The sequence below is a fragment of the Hyla sarda genome, unplaced genomic scaffold (assembly GCF_029499605.1).
Source record: "Hyla sarda isolate aHylSar1 unplaced genomic scaffold, aHylSar1.hap1 scaffold_330, whole genome shotgun sequence".
In the NCBI taxonomy this organism is placed as follows: domain Eukaryota; kingdom Metazoa; phylum Chordata; class Amphibia; order Anura; family Hylidae; genus Hyla; species Hyla sarda.
The window spans coordinates 86,149-102,714 of record NW_026610043.1 but is presented as its reverse complement, the minus strand read 5'-3'; the positions used below and the strand labels follow the sequence as shown (position 1 = coordinate 102,714).

The 16,566-nt window shown below is 43.3% G+C and overlaps 10 pseudogenes; all 10 read right to left on the bottom strand.

The window, feature by feature from the left end:
* Positions 1 to 521: 521 nt before the first annotated feature.
* On the bottom strand, positions 522 to 786 carry LOC130330161 (U2 spliceosomal RNA; annotated as a pseudogene).
* Positions 787 to 2,265: 1,479 nt separating this feature from the next.
* On the bottom strand, positions 2,266 to 2,529 carry LOC130330062 (U2 spliceosomal RNA; annotated as a pseudogene).
* Positions 2,530 to 4,001: 1,472 nt separating this feature from the next.
* On the bottom strand, positions 4,002 to 4,265 carry LOC130330061 (U2 spliceosomal RNA; annotated as a pseudogene).
* Positions 4,266 to 5,757: 1,492 nt separating this feature from the next.
* Positions 5,758 to 6,021, bottom strand: LOC130330060 (U2 spliceosomal RNA; annotated as a pseudogene).
* Positions 6,022 to 7,498: 1,477 nt separating this feature from the next.
* Positions 7,499 to 7,762, bottom strand: LOC130330059 (U2 spliceosomal RNA; annotated as a pseudogene).
* A 1,469-nt stretch (positions 7,763 to 9,231) lies between these two features.
* Positions 9,232 to 9,495, bottom strand: LOC130330058 (U2 spliceosomal RNA; annotated as a pseudogene).
* A 1,482-nt stretch (positions 9,496 to 10,977) lies between these two features.
* Positions 10,978 to 11,241, bottom strand: LOC130330056 (U2 spliceosomal RNA; annotated as a pseudogene).
* Positions 11,242 to 12,710: 1,469 nt separating this feature from the next.
* Positions 12,711 to 12,974, bottom strand: LOC130330054 (U2 spliceosomal RNA; annotated as a pseudogene).
* A 1,485-nt stretch (positions 12,975 to 14,459) lies between these two features.
* On the bottom strand, positions 14,460 to 14,723 carry LOC130330210 (U2 spliceosomal RNA; annotated as a pseudogene).
* Positions 14,724 to 16,187: 1,464 nt separating this feature from the next.
* LOC130330192 (U2 spliceosomal RNA) lies at positions 16,188 to 16,452 on the bottom strand (annotated as a pseudogene).
* Between the last annotated feature and the right edge of the window lie 114 nt (positions 16,453 to 16,566).

The following is a 16,566-nucleotide window of genomic DNA, read 5'->3' as shown; positions in this document are numbered from 1 at the left end:
TTTCCGTCTTCTTCTTCTTCTTCTTCTTCAGACCCTGTCATAGCACTAATGCCTTTCCAATACCACCAGCAGATGGAGACACTCCATTGCAACATTGGTTGTGAGCAGCAGTTTCTAAAAACAAATGCCTCATGGCGGATTTCCCATCCATCAATGGATGGTAAATTTTGTTTTTACCATTCACTGACCACAGAAACCAATGCATGGTCAAGCAACAGCAATGACACACCCTTGTGTATAGGCATGAGACCCTCATGTCATTTAACAGGATTCAGCACCACCCACAAGACAGCTACCTGTCATGTCATGTCAAACCTGCACAGGTGTGCTAGATTATTATTATTTAGTTTTATTTTATTTTTTTACACCAATCAGTGTGCAAACATGGTCATTAAAACGCTAAATGAATAGACGTTCATAAACCAGTCAGTGCAACTCATCATTTTGGTCTCCAATTCTCAAACTCAAATTCTCACCCACGGAGGATTAAATGAGAATCTTTCTTGTTTAACACTGGAATGGGGTGGTGCACTGTTCACTACCCGAAGATACTGCCACATCGGGTCAATGCATAGGGCGACAGAAGCAAGCTTCCAAATCAGCTCCCTTTCTCAAAAATCCATTTAATTTATGGTCCCCAGATAGGGAACGTATGTATCAGTATGTGCTCACAAGTCACCCAAGTGCAAGTATTCACACAAAAAAAAAACGTGCCTCAGGATGCGATCTGTCGCAAGATCCTTTCTTTTTTTACACTTGATCTAAGCCAAAAGGCCTAGAGGGGATAACCGGGAAAGGGGTGGACCCAACCATGTCCCCTTCATGAGCACTCACATTACTCATAGGAATGGAAGGAAGGCTGGCAGCCAACCAGCCTCCCATACACTTTCTGGGTGGGTGGCAGTCAGCCACCCATACATACATACAGCACAGGCTAAACCCACATCATCACTTAAAAAAAGGACAGGCGACCATTGCACTCTGATGGAGCATTTAGCAATGCAATCCATAGCCTGGCTTTTGCCTGAACCCCCATCACTCCTCCTCTTGCATATAAGACAATATTTCAGATCTGCATATGAAAACAACACGCCTACCTTTGTTGCACATAGCTGCCTGCCTGTCTCTAGTTACCCCACTGGCTGTAGCTGCGTCCCTTCCGACATGGAATAACACCAACTGTAACGATAAACTGAAAATTAACAGTATAAACCTGCATCATTTTGGACTCTGGTATTTGCTGAATCCGGGTGACCTGACAATCGATGGTGGTGCCGCTGGTGATTCTGGCCTTCTTGGAATCTGTTGGGCCTATGTGTTAGCTCACACATCATTTGGGTATCCATGGTAACTACCACAACATGGTCATCTGCAGTTTACATCTAGCCCGTGGCATTGAATGGCATTTTAAAAGTGCTAAGGGTCCTGGTGCAATAATCCTCCCATGAGGATCAGCCTCAACGGCTTTGTAGATTGCACTCATGTCAGCAACTCCATATACATTTTTTTTTCTTCATGCTTCTTTCTTCATCCTTTTTTCTTTCTGTCATTCAGACTTTCATTCATTCGATCTCTCTCACTCACTTGCTTTAACTCATTTGTTCTCACTCACTCACTCACTCACTCAATCACTCACTCACTCATTCACTCTCACTCACTCTCACTCTCTCACTCACTCGCTCACTAAGTCAGTCTCTCTCTCTCTCTCTCTTTTTCTTTTTATATATATATTTTTCCGTCTTCTTCTTCTTCTTCTTCTTCTTCTTCTTCTTCTTCTTCAGACCCTGTCATAGCACTAATGCCTTTCCAATACCACCAGCAGATGGAGACACTCCATTGCAACATTGGTTGTGAGCAGCAGTTTCTAAAAACAAATGCCTCGATTTCCCATCCATCAATGGATGGTAAATTTTGTTTTTATCATTCACTGACCACAGAAACCAATGCATGGTCAAGCAACAGCAATGACACACCCTTGTGTATAGGCATGAGACCCTCATGTCATTTAACAGGATTCAGCACCACCCACAAGACAGCTACCTGTCATGTCATGTCAAACCTGCACAGGTGTGCTAGATTATTATTATTTAGTTTTATTTTATTTTTTTACACCAATCAGTGTGCAAACATGGTCATTAAAACGCTAAATGAATAGACGTTCATAAACCAGTCAGTGCAACTCATCATTTTGGTCTCCAATTCTCAAACTCAAATTCTCACCCACGGAGGATTAAATGAGAATCTTTCTTGTTTAACACTGGAATGGGGTGGTGCACTGTTCACTACCCGAAGATACTGCCACATCGGGTCAATGCATAGGGCGACAGAAGCAAGCTTCCAAATCAGCTCCCTTTCTCAAAAATCCATTTAATTTATGGTCCCCAGATAGGGAACGTATGTATCAGTATGTGCTCACAAGTCACCCAAGTGCAAGTATTCACACAAAAAAAAACGTGCCTCAGGATGCGATCTGTCGCAAGATCCTTTCTTTTTTTACACTTGATCTAAGCCAAAAGGCCTAGAGGGGATAACCGGGAAAGGGGTGGACCCAACCATGTCCCCTTCATGAGCACTCACATTACTCATAGGAATGGAAGGAAGGCTGGCAGCCAACCAGCCTCCCATACACTTTCTGGGTGGGTGGCAGTCAGCCACCCATACATACATACAGCACAGGCTAAACCCACATCATCACTTAAAAAAAGGACAGGCGACCATTGCACTCTGATGGAGCATTTAGCAATGCAATCCATAGCCTGGCTTTTGCCTGAACCCCCATCACTCCTCCTCTTGCATATAAGACAATATTTCAGATCTGCATATGAAAACAACACGCCTACCTTTGTTGCACATAGCTGCCTGCCTGTCTCTAGTTACCCCACTGGCTGTAGCTGCGTCCCTTCCGACATGGAATAACACCAACTGTAACGATAAACTGAAAATTAACAGTATAAACCTGCATCATTTTGGACTCTGGTATTTGCTGAATCCGGGTGACCTGACAATCGATGGTGGTGCCGCTGGTGATTCTGGCCTTCTTGGAATCTGTTGGGCCTATGTGTTAGCTCACACATCACTTGGGTATCCATGGTAACTACCACAACATGGTCATCTGCAGTTTACATCTAGCCCGTGGCATTGAATGGCATTTTAAAAGTGCTAAGGGTCCTGGTGCAATAATCCTCCCATGAGGATCAGCCTCAACGGCTTTGTAGATTGCACTCATGTCAGCAACTCCATATACATTTTTTTTTCTTCATGCTTCTTTCTTCATCCTTTTTTCTTTCTGTCATTCAGACTTTCATTCATTCGATCTCTCTCACTCACTTGCTTTAACTCATTTGTTCTCACTCACTCACTCACTCACTCAATCACTCACTCACTCATTCACTCTCACTCACTCTCACTCTCTCACTCACTCGCTCACTAAGTCAGTCTCTCTCTCTCTCTCTCTCTTTTTCTTTTTATATATATTTTTTTCCGTCTTCTTCTTCTTCTTCTTCTTCTTCAGACCCTGTCATAGCACTAATGCCTTTCCAATACCACCAGCAGATGGAGACACTCCATTGCAACATTGGTTGTGAGCAGCAGTTTCTAAAAACAAATGCCTCATGGCGGATTTCCCATCCATCAATGGATGGTAAATTTTGTTTTTACCATTCACTGACCACAGAAACCAATGCATGGTCAAGCAACAGCAATGACACACCCTTGTGTATAGGCATGAGACCCTCATGTCATTTAACAGGATTCAGCACCACCCACAAGACAGCTACCTGTCATGTCATGTCAAACCTGCACAGGTGTGCTAGATTATTATTATTTAGTTTTATTTTATTTTTTTACACCAATCAGTGTGCAAACATGGTCATTAAAACGCTAAATGAATAGACGTTCATAAACCAGTCAGTGCAACTCATCATTTTGGTCTCCAATTCTCAAACTCAAATTCTCACCCACGGAGGATTAAATGAGAATCTTTCTTGTTTAACACTGGAATGGGGTGGTGCACTGTTCACTACCCGAAGATACTGCCACATCGGGTCAATGCATAGGGCGACAGAAGCAAGCTTCCAAATCAGCTCCCTTTCTCAAAAATCCATTTAATTTATGGTCCCCAGATAGGGAACGTATGTATCAGTATGTGCTCACAAGTCACCCAAGTGCAAGTATTCACACAAAAAAAAACGTGCCTCAGGATGCGATCTGTCGCAAGATCCTTTCTTTTTTTACACTTGATCTAAGCCAAAAGGCCTAGAGGGGATAACCGGGAAAGGGGTGGACCCAACCATGTCCCCTTCATGAGCACTCACATTACTCATAGGAATGGAAGGAAGGCTGGCAGCCAACCAGCCTCCCATACACTTTCTGGGTGGGTGGCAGTCAGCCACCCATACATACATACAGCACAGGCTAAACCCACATCATCACTTAAAAAAAGGACAGGCGACCATTGCACTCTGATGGAGCATTTAGCAATGCAATCCATAGCCTGGCTTTTGCCTGAACCCCCATCACTCCTCCTCTTGCATATAAGACAATATTTCAGATCTGCATATGAAAACAACACGCCTACCTTTGTTGCACATAGCTGCCTGCCTGTCTCTAGTTACCCCACTGGCTGTAGCTGCGTCCCTTCCGACATGGAATAACACCAACTGTAACGATAAACTGAAAATTAACAGTATAAACCTGCATCATTTTGGACTCTGGTATTTGCTGAATCCGGGTGACCTGACAATCGATGGTGGTGCCGCTGGTGATTCTGGCCTTCTTGGAATCTGTTGGGCCTATGTGTTAGCTCACACATCATTTGGGTATCCATGGTAACTACCACAACATGGTCATCTGCAGTTTACATCTAGCCCGTGGCATTGAATGGCATTTTAAAAGTGCTAAGGGTCCTGGTGCAATAATCCTCCCATGAGGATCAGCCTCAACGGCTTTGTAGATTGCACTCATGTCAGCAACTCCATATACATTTTTTTTTCTTCATGCTTCTTTCTTCATCCTTTTTTCTTTCTGTCATTCAGACTTTCATTCATTCGATCTCTCTCACTCACTTGCTTTAACTCATTTGTTCTCACTCACTCACTCACTCACTCACTCAATCACTCACTCACTCATTCACTCTCACTCACTCTCACTCTCTCACTCACTCGCTCACTAAGTCAGTCTCTCTCTCTCTCTCTCTTTTTCTTTTTATATATATATTTTTCCGTCTTCTTCTTCTTCTTCTTCTTCTTCTTCTTCTTCTTCTTCTTCAGACCCTGTCATAGCACTAATGCCTTTCCAATACCACCAGCAGATGGAGACACTCCATTGCAACATTGGTTGTGAGCAGCAGTTTCTAAAAACAAATGCCTCATGGCGGATTTCCCATCCATCAATGGATGGTAAATTTTGTTTTTATCATTCACTGACCACAGAAACCAATGCATGGTCAAGCAACAGCAATGACACACCCTTGTGTATAGGCATGAGACCCTCATGTCATTTAACAGGATTCAGCACCACCCACAAGACAGCTACCTGTCATGTCATGTCAAACCTGCACAGGTGTGCTAGATTATTATTATTTAGTTTTATTTTATTTTTTTACACCAATCAGTGTGCAAACATGGTCATTAAAACGCTAAATGAATAGACGTTCATAAACCAGTCAGTGCAACTCATCATTTTGGTCTCCAATTCTCAAACTCAAATTCTCACCCACGGAGGATTAAATGAGAATCTTTCTTGTTTAACACTGGAATGGGGTGGTGCACTGTTCACTACCCGAAGATACTGCCACATCGGGTCAATGCATAGGGCGACAGAAGCAAGCTTCCAAATCAGCTCCCTTTCTCAAAAATCCATTTAATTTATGGTCCCCAGATAGGGAACGTATGTATCAGTATGTGCTCACAAGTCACCCAAGTGCAAGTATTCACACAAAAAAAAACGTGCCTCAGGATGCGATCTGTCGCAAGATCCTTTCTTTTTTTACACTTGATCTAAGCCAAAAGGCCTAGAGGGGATAACCAGGAAAGGGGTGGACCCAACCATGTCCCCTTCATGAGCACTCACATTACTCATAGGAATGGAAGGAAGGAAGGCTGGCAGCCAACCAGCCTCCCATACACTTTCTGGGTGGGTGGCAGTCAGCCACCCATACATACATACAGCACAGGCTAAACCCACATCATCACTTAAAAAAAGGACAGGCGACCATTGCACTCTGATGGAGCATTTAGCAATGCAATCCATAGCCTGGCTTTTGCCTGAACCCCCATCACTCCTCCTCTTGCATATAAGACAATATTTCAGATCTGCATATGAAAACAACACGCCTACCTTTGTTGCACATAGCTGCCTGCCTGTCTCTAGTTACCCCACTGGCTGTAGCTGCGTCCCTTCCGACATGGAATAACACCAACTGTAACGATAAACTGAAAATTAACAGTATAAACCTGCATCATTTTGGACTCTGGTATTTGCTGAATCCGGGTGACCTGACAATCGATGGTGGTGCCGCTGGTGATTCTGGCCTTCTTGGAATCTGTTGGGCCTATGTGTTAGCTCACACATCACTTGGGTATCCATGGTAACTACCACAACATGGTCATCTGCAGTTTACATCTAGCCCGTGGCATTGAATGGCATTTTAAAAGTGCTAAGGGTCCTGGTGCAATAATCCTCCCATGAGGATCAGCCTCAACGGCTTTGTAGATTGCACTCATGTCAGCAACTCCATATACATTTTTTTTTCTTCATGCTTCTTTCTTCATCCTTTTTTCTTTCTGTCATTCAGACTTTCATTCATTCGATCTCTCTCACTCACTTGCTTTAACTCATTTGTTCTCACTCACTCACTCACTCACTCAATCACTCACTCACTCATTCACTCTCACTCACTCTCACTCTCTCACTCACTCGCTCACTAAGTCAGTCTCTCTCTCTCTCTCTCTTTTTCTTTTTATATATATTTTTTTCCGTCTTCTTCTTCTTCTTCTTCTTCTTCTTCAGACCCTGTCATAGCACTAATGCCTTTCCAATACCACCAGCAGATGGAGACACTCCATTGCAACATTGGTTGTGAGCAGCAGTTTCTAAAAACAAATGCCTCATGGCGGATTTCCCATCCATCAATGGATGGTAAATTTTGTTTTTATCATTCACTGACCACAGAAACCAATGCATGGTCAAGCAACAGCAATGACACACCCTTGTGTATAGGCATGAGACCCTCATGTCATTTAACAGGATTCAGCACCACCCACAAGACAGCTACCTGTCATGTCATGTCAAACCTGCACAGGTGTGCTAGATTATTATTATTTAGTTTTATTTTATTTTTTTACACCAATCAGTGTGCAAACATGGTCATTAAAACGCTAAATGAATAGACGTTCATAAACCAGTCAGTGCAACTCATCATTTTGGTCTCCAATTCTCAAACTCAAATTCTCACCCACGGAGGATTAAATGAGAATCTTTCTTGTTTAACACTGGAATGGGGTGGTGCACTGTTCACTACCCGAAGATACTGCCACATCGGGTCAATGCATAGGGCGACAGAAGCAAGCTTCCAAATCAGCTCCCTTTCTCAAAAATCCATTTAATTTATGGTCCCCAGATAGGGAACGTATGTATCAGTATGTGCTCACAAGTCACCCAAGTGCAAGTATTCACACAAAAAAAAACGTGCCTCAGGATGCGATCTGTCGCAAGATCCTTTCTTTTTTTACACTTGATCTAAGCCAAAAGGCCTAGAGGGGATAACCGGGAAAGGGGTGGACCCAACCATGTCCCCTTCATGAGCACTCACATTACTCATAGGAATGGAAGGAAGGCTGGCAGCCAACCAGCCTCCCATACACTTTCTGGGTGGGTGGCAGTCAGCCACCCATACATACATACAGCACAGGCTAAACCCACATCATCACTTAAAAAAAGGACAGGCGGCCATTGCACTCTGATGGAGCATTTAGCAATGCAATCCATAGCCTGGCTTTTGCCTGAACCCCCATCACTCCTCCTCTTGCATATAAGACAATATTTCAGATCTGCATATGAAAACAACACGCCTACCTTTGTTGCACATAGCTGCCTGCCTGTCTCTAGTTACCCCACTGGCTGTAGCTGCGTCCCTTCCGACATGGAATAACACCAACTGTAACGATAAACTGAAAATTAACAGTATAAACCTGCATCATTTTGGACTCTGGTATTTGCTGAATCCGGGTGACCTGACAATCGATGGTGGTGCCGCTGGTGATTCTGGCCTTCTTGGAATCTGTTGGGCCTATGTGTTAGCTCACACATCACTTGGGTATCCATGGTAACTACCACAACATGGTCATCTGCAGTTTACATCTAGCCCGTGGCATTGAATGGCATTTTAAAAGTGCTAAGGGTCCTGGTGCAATAATCCTCCCATGAGGATCAGCCTCAACGGCTTTGTAGATTGCACTCATGTCAGCAACTCCATATACATTTTTTTTTCTTCATGCTTCTTTCTTCATCCTTTTTTCTTTCTGTCATTCAGACTTTCATTCATTCGATCTCTCTCACTCACTTGCTTTAACTCATTTGTTCTCACTCACTCACTCACTCACTCAATCACTCACTCACTCATTCACTCTCACTCACTCTCACTCTCTCACTCACTCGCTCACTAAGTCAGTCTCTCTCTCTCTCTTTTTCTTTTTATATATATTTTTTTCCGTCTTCTTCTTCTTCTTCTTCTTCTTCTTCAGACCCTGTCATAGCACTAATGCCTTTCCAATACCACCAGCAGATGGAGACACTCCATTGCAACATTGGTTGTGAGCAGCAGTTTCTAAAAACAAATGCCTCATGGCGGATTTCCCATCCATCAATGGATGGTAAATTTTGTTTTTATCATTCACTGACCACAGAAACCAATGCATGGTCAAGCAACAGCAATGACACACCCTTGTGTATAGGCATGAGACCCTCATGTCATTTAACAGGATTCAGCACCACCCACAAGACAGCTACCTGTCATGTCATGTCAAACCTGCACAGGTGTGCTAGATTATTATTATTTAGTTTTATTTTATTTTTTTACACCAATCAGTGTGCAAACATGGTCATTAAAACGCTAAATGAATAGACGTTCATAAACCAGTCAGTGCAACTCATCATTTTGGTCTCCAATTCTCAAACTCAAATTCTCACCCACGGAGGATTAAATGAGAATCTTTCTTGTTTAACACTGGAATGGGGTGGTGCACTGTTCACTACCCGAAGATACTGCCACATCGGGTCAATGCATAGGGCGACAGAAGCAAGCTTCCAAATCAGCTCCCTTTCTCAAAAATCCATTTAATTTATGGTCCCCAGATAGGGAACGTATGTATCAGTATGTGCTCACAAGTCACCCAAGTGCAAGTATTCACACAAAAAAAAACGTGCCTCAGGATGCGATCTGTCGCAAGATCCTTTCTTTTTTTACACTTGATCTAAGCCAAAAGGCCTAGAGGGGATAACCGGGAAAGGGGTGGACCCAACCATGTCCCCTTCATGAGCACTCACATTACTCATAGGAATGGAAGGAAGGCTGGCAGCCAACCAGCCTCCCATACACTTTCTGGGTGGGTGGCAGTCAGCCACCCATACATACATACAGCACAGGCTAAACCCACATCATCACTTAAAAAAAGGACAGGCGACCATTGCACTCTGATGGAGCATTTAGCAATGCAATCCATAGCCTGGCTTTTGCCTGAACCCCCATCACTCCTCCTCTTGCATATAAGACAATATTTCAGATCTGCATATGAAAACAACACGCCTACCTTTGTTGCACATAGCTGCCTGCCTGTCTCTAGTTACCCCACTGGCTGTAGCTGCGTCCCTTCCGACATGGAATAACACCAACTGTAACGATAAACTGAAAATTAACAGTATAAACCTGCATCATTTTGGACTCTGGTATTTGCTGAATCCGGGTGACCTGACAATCGATGGTGGTGCCGCTGGTGATTCTGGCCTTCTTGGAATCTGTTGGGCCTATGTGTTAGCTCACACATCACTTGGGTATCCATGGTAACTACCACAACATGGTCATCTGCAGTTTACATCTAGCCCGTGGCATTGAATGGCATTTTAAAAGTGCTAAGGGTCCTGGTGCAATAATCCTCCCATGAGGATCAGCCTCAACGGCTTTGTAGATTGCACTCATGTCAGCAACTCCATATACATTTTTTTTTCTTCATGCTTCTTTCTTCATCCTTTTTTCTTTCTGTCATTCAGACTTTCATTCATTCGATCTCTCTCACTCACTTGCTTTAACTCATTTGTTCTCACTCACTCACTCACTCACTCAATCACTCACTCACTCATTCACTCTCACTCACTCTCACTCTCTCACTCACTCGTTCACTAAGTCAGTCTCTCTCTCTCTCTCTCTTTTTCTTTTTATATATATATTTTTCCGTCTTCTTCTTCTTCTTCTTCTTCTTCTTCTTCTTCTTCAGACCCTGTCATAGCACTAATGCCTTTCCAATACCACCAGCAGATGGAGACACTCCATTGCAACATTGGTTGTGAGCAGCAGTTTCTAAAAACAAATGCCTCATGGCGGATTTCCCATCCATCAATGGATGGTAAATTTTGTTTTTATCATTCACTGACCACAGAAACCAATGCATGGTCAAGCAACAGCAATGACACACCCTTGTGTATAGGCATGAGACCCTCATGTCATTTAACAGGATTCAGCACCACCCACAAGACAGCTACCTGTCATGTCATGTCAAACCTGCACAGGTGTGCTAGATTATTATTATTTAGTTTTATTTTATTTTTTTACACCAATCAGTGTGCAAACATGGTCATTAAAACGCTAAATGAATAGACGTTCATAAACCAGTCAGTGCAACTCATCATTTTGGTCTCCAATTCTCAAACTCAAATTCTCACCCACGGAGGATTAAATGAGAATCTTTCTTGTTTAACACTGGAATGGGGTGGTGCACTGTTCACTACCCGAAGATACTGCCACATCGGGTCAATGCATAGGGCGACAGAAGCAAGCTTCCAAATCAGCTCCCTTTCTCAAAAATCCATTTAATTTATGGTCCCCAGATAGGGAACGTATGTATCAGTATGTGCTCACAAGTCACCCAAGTGCAAGTATTCACACAAAAAAAAACGTGCCTCAGGATGCGATCTGTCGCAAGATCCTTTCTTTTTTTACACTTGATCTAAGCCAAAAGGCCTAGAGGGGATAACCAGGAAAGGGGTGGACCCAACCATGTCCCCTTCATGAGCACTCACATTACTCATAGGAATGGAAGGAAGGCTGGCAGCCAACCAGCCTCCCATACACTTTCTGGGTGGGTGGCAGTCAGCCACCCATACATACATACAGCACAGGCTAAACCCACATCATCACTTAAAAAAAGGACAGGCGACCATTGCACTCTGATGGAGCATTTAGCAATGCAATCCATAGCCTGGCTTTTGCCTGAACCCCCATCACTCCTCCTCTTGCATATAAGACAATATTTCAGATCTGCATATGAAAACAACACGCCTACCTTTGTTGCACATAGCTGCCTGCCTGTCTCTAGTTACCCCACTGGCTGTAGCTGCGTCCCTTCCGACATGGAATAACACCAACTGTAACGATAAACTGAAAATTAACAGTATAAACCTGCATCATTTTGGACTCTGGTATTTGCTGAATCCGGGTGACCTGACAATCGATGGTGGTGCCGCTGGTGATTCTGGCCTTCTTGGAATCTGTTGGGCCTATGTGTTAGCTCACACATCACTTGGGTATCCATGGTAACTACCACAACATGGTCATCTGCAGTTTACATCTAGCCCGTGGCATTGAATGGCATTTTAAAAGTGCTAAGGGTCCTGGTGCAATAATCCTCCCATGAGGATCAGCCTCAACGGCTTTGTAGATTGCACTCATGTCAGCAACTCCATATACATTTTTTTTTCTTCATGCTTCTTTCTTCATCCTTTTTTCTTTCTGTCATTCAGACTTTCATTCATTCGATCTCTCTCACTCACTTGCTTTAACTCATTTGTTCTCACTCACTCACTCACTCAATCACTCACTCACTCATTCACTCTCACTCACTCTCACTCTCTCACTCACTCGCTCACTAAGTCAGTCTCTCTCTCTCTCTCTCTTTTTCTTTTTATATATATTTTTTTCCGTCTTCTTCTTCTTCTTCTTCTTCTTCTTCAGACCCTGTCATAGCACTAATGCCTTTCCAATACCACCAGCAGATGGAGACACTCCATTGCAACATTGGTTGTGAGCAGCAGTTTCTAAAAACAAATGCCTCATGGCGGATTTCCCATCCATCAATGGATGGTAAATTTTGTTTTTACCATTCACTGACCACAGAAACCAATGCATGGTCAAGCAACAGCAATGACACACCCTTGTGTATAGGCATGAGACCCTCATGTCATTTAACAGGATTCAGCACCACCCACAAGACAGCTACCTGTCATGTCATGTCAAACCTGCACAGGTGTGCTAGATTATTATTATTTAGTTTTATTTTATTTTTTTACACCAATCAGTGTGCAAACATGGTCATTAAAACGCTAAATGAATAGACGTTCATAAACCAGTCAGTGCAACTCATCATTTTGGTCTCCAATTCTCAAACTCAAATTCTCACCCACGGAGGATTAAATGAGAATCTTTCTTGTTTAACACTGGAATGGGGTGGTGCACTGTTCACTACCCGAAGATACTGCCACATCGGGTCAATGCATAGGGCGACAGAAGCAAGCTTCCAAATCAGCTCCCTTTCTCAAAAATCCATTTAATTTATGGTCCCCAGATAGGGAACGTATGTATCAGTATGTGCTCACAAGTCACCCAAGTGCAAGTATTCACACAAAAAAAAACGTGCCTCAGGATGCGATCTGTCGCAAGATCCTTTCTTTTTTTACACTTGATCTAAGCCAAAAGGCCTAGAGGGGATAACCGGGAAAGGGGTGGACCCAACCATGTCCCCTTCATGAGCACTCACATTACTCATAGGAATGGAAGGAAGGCTGGCAGCCAACCAGCCTCCCATACACTTTCTGGGTGGGTGGCAGTCAGCCACCCATACATACATACAGCACAGGCTAAACCCACATCATCACTTAAAAAAAGGACAGGCGACCATTGCACTCTGATGGAGCATTTAGCAATGCAATCCATAGCCTGGCTTTTGCCTGAACCCCCATCACTCCTCCTCTTGCATATAAGACAATATTTCAGATCTGCATATGAAAACAACACGCCTACCTTTGTTGCACATAGCTGCCTGCCTGTCTCTAGTTACCCCACTGGCTGTAGCTGCGTCCCTTCCGACATGGAATAACACCAACTGTAACGATAAACTGAAAATTAACAGTATAAACCTGCATCATTTTGGACTCTGGTATTTGCTGAATCCGGGTGACCTGACAATCGATGGTGGTGCCGCTGGTGATTCTGGCCTTCTTGGAATCTGTTGGGCCTATGTGTTAGCTCACACATCATTTGGGTATCCATGGTAACTACCACAACATGGTCATCTGCAGTTTACATCTAGCCCGTGGCATTGAATGGCATTTTAAAAGTGCTAAGGGTCCTGGTGCAATAATCCTCCCATGAGGATCAGCCTCAACGGCTTTGTAGATTGCACTCATGTCAGCAACTCCATATACATTTTTTTTTCTTCATGCTTCTTTCTTCATCCTTTTTTCTTTCTGTCATTCAGACTTTCATTCATTCGATCTCTCTCACTCACTTGCTTTAACTCATTTGTTCTCACTCACTCACTCACTCACTCAATCACTCACTCACTCATTCACTCTCACTCACTCTCACTCTCTCACTCACTCGCTCACTAAGTCAGTCTCTCTCTCTCTCTCTCTTTTTCTTTTTATATATATATTTTTCCGTCTTCTTCTTCTTCTTCTTCTTCTTCTTCTTCTTCTTCTTCAGACCCTGTCATAGCACTAATGCCTTTCCAATACCACCAGCAGATGGAGACACTCCATTGCAACATTGGTTGTGAGCAGCAGTTTCTAAAAACAAATGCCTCATGGCGGATTTCCCATCCATCAATGGATGGTAAATTTTGTTTTTATCATTCACTGACCACAGAAACCAATGCATGGTCAAGAAACAGCAATGACACACCCTTGTGTATAGGCATGAGACCCTCATGTCATTTAACAGGATTCAGCACCACCCACAAGACAGCTACCTGTCATGTCATGTCAAACCTGCACAGGTGTGCTAGATTATTATTATTTAGTTTTATTTTATTTTTTTACACCAATCAGTGTGCAAACATGGTCATTAAAACGCTAAATGAATAGACGTTCATAAACCAGTCAGTGCAACTCATCATTTTGGTCTCCAATTCTCAAACTCAAATTCTCACCCACGGAGGATTAAATGAGAATCTTTCTTGTTTAACACTGGAATGGGGTGGTGCACTGTTCACTACCCAAAGATACTGCCACATCGGGTCAATGCATAGGGCGACAGAAGCAAGCTTCCAAATCAGCTCCCTTTCTCAAAAATCCATTTAATTTATGGTCCCCAGATAGGGAACGTATGTATCAGTATGTGCTCACAAGTCACCCAAGTGCAAGTATTCACACAAAAAAAAACGTGCCTCAGGATGCAATCTGTCGCAAGATCCTTTCTTTTTTTACACTTGATCTAAGCCAAAAGGCCTAGAGGGGATAACCAGGAAAGGGGTGGACCCAACCATGTCCCCTTCATGAGCACTCACATTACTCATAGGAATGGAAGGAAGGCTGGCAGCCAACCAGCCTCCCATACACTTTCTGGGTGGGTGGCAGTCAGCCACCCATACATACATAGAGCACAGGCTAAACCCACATCATCACTTAAAAAAAGGACAGGCGACCATTGCACTCTGATGGAGCATTTAGCAATGCAATCCATAGCCTGGCTTTTGCCTGAACCCCCATCACTCCTCCTCTTGCATATAAGACAATATTTCAGATCTGCATATGAAAACAACACGCCTACCTTTGTTGCACATAGCTGCCTGCCTGTCTCTAGTTACCCCACTGGCTGTAGCTGCGTCCCTTCCGACATGGAATAACACCAACTGTAACGATAAACTGAAAATTAACAGTATAAACCTGCATCATTTTGGACTCTGGTATTTGCTGAATCCGGGTGACCTGACAATCGATGGTGGTGCCGCTGGTGATTCTGGCCTTCTTGGAATCTGTTGGGCCTATGTGTTAGCTCACACATCACTTGGGTATCCATGGTAACTACCACAACATGGTCATCTGCAGTTTACATCTAGCCCGTGGCATTGAATGGCATTTTAAAAGTGCTAAGGGTCCTGGTGCAATAATCCTCCCATGAGGATCAGCCTCAACGGCTTTGTAGATTGCACTCATGTCAGCAACTCCATATACATTTTTTTTTCTTCATGCTTCTTTCTTCATCCTTTTTTCTTTCTGTCATTCAGACTTTCATTCATTCGATCTCTCTCACTCACTTGCTTTAACTCATTTGTTCTCACTCACTCACTCAATCACTCACTCACTCATTCACTCTCACTCACTCTCACTCTCTCACTCACTCGCTCACTAAGTCAGTCTCTCTCTCTCTCTCTCTCTTTTTCTTTTTATATATATTTTTTTCCGTCTTCTTCTTCTTCTTCTTCTTCTTCAGACCCTGTCATAGCACTAATGCCTTTCCAATACCACCAGCAGATGGAGACACTCCATTGCAACATTGGTTGTGAGCAGCAGTTTCTAAAAACAAATGCCTCATGGCGGATTTCCCATCCATCAATGGATGGTAAATTTTGTTTTTACCATTCACTGACCACAGAAACCAATGCATGGTCAAGCAACAGCAATGACACACCCTTGTGTATAGGCATGAGACCCTCATGTCATTTAACAGGATTCAGCACCACCCACAAGACAGCTACCTGTCATGTCATGTCAAACCTGCACAGGTGTGCTAGATTATTATTATTTAGTTTTATTTTATTTTTTTACACCAATCAGTGTGCAAACATGGTCATTAAAACGCTAAATGAATAGACGTTCATAAACCAGTCAGTGCAACTCATCATTTTGGTCTCCAATTCTCAAACTCAAATTCTCACCCACGGAGGATTAAATGAGAATCTTTCTTGTTTAACACTGGAATGGGGTGGTGCACTGTTCACTACCCGAAGATACTGCCACATCGGGTCAATGCATAGGGCGACAGAAGCAAGCTTCCAAATCAGCTCCCTTTCTCAAAAATCCATTTAATTTATGGTCCCCAGATAGGGAACGTATGTATCAGTATGTGCTCACAAGTCACCCAAGTGCAAGTATTCACACAAAAAAAAACGTGCCTCAGGATGCGATCTGTCGCAAGATCCTTTCTTTTTTTTACACTTGATCTAAGCCAAAAGGCCTAGAGGGGATAACCGGGAAAGGGGTGGACCCAACCATGTCCCCTTCATGAGCACTCACATTACTCATAGGAATGGAAGGAAGGCTGGCAGCCAACCAGCCTCCCATACACTTTCTGGGTGGGTG